Source organism: Halyomorpha halys, unplaced genomic scaffold (genome assembly GCF_000696795.3).
Source record: "Halyomorpha halys isolate HHAL.00 unplaced genomic scaffold, Hhal_1.1 Scaffold253.1, whole genome shotgun sequence".
Classification (NCBI taxonomy): Eukaryota; Metazoa; Arthropoda; class Insecta; order Hemiptera; family Pentatomidae; genus Halyomorpha; species Halyomorpha halys.
Window position 1 is genome coordinate 383,996 of NW_027111492.1, and position 3,210 is coordinate 387,205.

Sequence of the window (3,210 nt, forward strand, 5' to 3'; positions counted from 1 at the left end):
CATTGCACTGGGATTATATTATTTTTATTACAAAAAAAGAAAATGAAAGGAGATTAAAGGAAATTAAATATAAATAAATAAGATTAAATATAAAAGTTATTATAAAAGAGTAACAAAAAATATCTTTAACCTTCTAACAGCTCACAGTTGCAACTAAACAAAGAACAATGGTGGAGATAGTAGACAAGCGCTCTCACGAACTCCCTTAAAACTGTGTCCAAAAAACCGACTCTCGACGGATCGGCAACGAGCTTAGGCCAACTCTTACCAGTCAAGCCAAGCCATTTACCCACATGCTCGGACATGTCTGAGCTCGCCACGGCTTGGCCAACATGTAGAGGCCCCTTTTAGATCCGCCATTTAGGCACTGCTGTACTATTTCAATGAGGATAAGACAGCTGTTGTTAAAGACATATTTAATTCTAAACATCGGCATGGGAAGTAATGCGAAATCAGTACAGTCGTTTTCGAGAATATATAAAAAATATTAAAATTTGATTTTATAAAAAGAGATGTCCAGTCGGCCGATTTTATCGGTAAAGTTGTTCTCACATCCGCCGAAAAATACGTAGCTTCAGGTTTGTAAGAGTTTTCGGTTTTCAGCAAGGCTTTTGCCAGATAAGGTTTTTTGGACTCGATGGACCTCAAAACATGTATTTTCGAAATATGAAGATTTTTCACGACCCTAATACTTTCTCTTACCCTATACAAGGGGTGGCTAACTTTACTCTCCTTTTTATCTTCAAAGCGTGTCACGATCAACTTCCCAACAGGCGTAGTCTAAGGGAGAAGGAGGTGTGCGAAATGCATACTATGTTTATACACTGCTGAGCTATTCCGGTACTTCAGTCTACATGGTCTCAGGCGAACAATGGTAATAAGTGAGGGGACTTACTGATTGAAGCGTCGTGCTAGTCTCGAAACTTCTTTAAGGGGCCTCTACATGTTGGTCAATCCGTGGCGAACTCAGACATGCGCGAGCATGTGGATGGGTGGCTTGGCGTGGCTAGTAGGAGTTGGCCTAAGCTCGTTGCCGATCCCTCGAAAGTCGGTTTTTGGACACAGATCAAAGGGGTTCGTGAGAGCGCTTGTCTACCATCTCCACCATTGTTCATTGTTTAGTTGCAACTGGGAGCTGTTAGAAGGCTAAATGTGTTTGTTTTTACTTTTTATAATAAGTTTTATATCTAATCTTATTTATTTATATTTAATTTCATTTAATCTCCTTTCATTTTTAGTTTGTAATAAAAATAATATAATCCCAGTGCAATGGCTGAAACCACTTTTACGTCCGCCATGCTTGTGTCTGAAAAACACTGACATGTGGATGGTCCGCTCTTTGTTTACCGAACATTTGTACAAGCCTCCACCTTTACCTATATCTTCTGGGCGTACACCGGCGTATATAGAAAGGCGAGGTCGAGGAAATTTCCAGTGACAGGCTGAAAGCAGTAAGGACCTCCAGCTTCTCCTGGCGAGCATAAAAAAAAAAATACAGCAGCGGTGGGTTCACCTGGTGATTCAAACCTCTAAAGAAGGCCAGGGCGGGTGAAAGCACGGTCCTTAGCGGCAGCCAACTGAATTATCTAAATGGGCCTCTACATGTTGGCTTGGCCAACTCAGACATGCGCGAGCATGTGGATGGGTGGCTTATACGAGTTGGACTAAGCTTGAGATATGAACTTTTCAAAATAATTTCACTAACTTCTAATCTTTAATACGTCCCATACAACATTTTTAAGACATGTTGCTTTTTAAAAAGCTATATCTCGAAAACTATTTAACGTAAATAACTCTATTAGGTCTGATATTTTAGCAAATTTACTCTTCTTTAAATGACGCACTCTTAGGGTTTCTTGTGTTGTTCCTACTTTTTAAGATATAGAGCTCAGAATGAAAAATTACTTTTTTTTTTATCGCTTTGAAACAGTCGCCATTTTTATTCCCCCTACCTATACTTGACAGACTCATCAATTTTGACTATTAATTATACATAGTTTTCATTAAAGTAATCAAAAATTGGAGTAAGATAACTGCCTTTGTTCTCCTCTTGGGCTCTTGTAATAAGAGCTGTTGATGTTATAACCTTATTCTCTAAACACCAAGTGAAAATATAAGGATGCACATCGGTATGGAACATGAAATCCTAGCAAGCGTGGATAATATAGCCTCGGAAGACATCAGGGGGGTGTTGAGACAATCGCTAAAACTCTGATAGAAATAGAGTAAATCGGCTTACAAGAAAATGAAGATATATCTTTATGAGTCATATGAAGAAAATGTATGATAGTAAATTAAAATAATTTACGTACAGCGTTTGCGAAGTCGCGATAGTAGTCAAATTCAAGCACCACGACTTTACAAAGATCTCAATAAATGACTTTTAAGACATCACTACTTGCTGCCTTCTCAATATATACAACTATTCTTATAATTCGTACTTAAGCTATTAAGTCACCTGTTACAGTTATACATTTTAATATAGTTCTCTGAAATTTATTACTGTTATTAAATTTTTTGTTATGTTGAATACAGGAGCGCTGAAAACACGGCAAGGGAAAAAAATTAATTAAAAGTGATTAAACACAAAACATGCCCCGTGAATATATTTTCCCGATATAACAAGTTCCGGTTTTCGGCTACCTTTATCTCCAAAAATCTAAGGTCTTAGACCTTTATCTCCAAAAATCTAAGGTCTTAGAACATGAAATTTTACACAGATATACTCTTATGCGATTAGACGTGTGAATAACTGCAAAGCAATGGAACTATAGTGAACCGAGGTACTAAACTTTAAATATTTCATTTTTCCCGGTTCGAGTTCTCGTTCTGGTAGCCGTTCTCGTTAATCTTGTTATTATTCGAATAGATCAGCAGGCAGCATAGTATATCTGGATGCCACCCTTGACAGACACCTGACACTAGCTCGCCACTGCAATAAGATCTACCAGGTCAGGACCAAGTCCTACAGGCTTAACCACCTGCTAACTTCTCCTAATCTTTCACTCCGCCTCAAATTAATGATCTACAAGAGTGCACTCAGGCCAGCCCTACTCTACAGAGCACCTATGCTGACGAATGTAGCACCTTAAACGACCAAGAGGTTCCAACAGTTTCAGAGCGGTATATTGAGACATACTTCACTTCAAAGAGTAAAGACGGACCACATTCATACGACACTTGAACTACCGACTGTGACAGAATTTATAT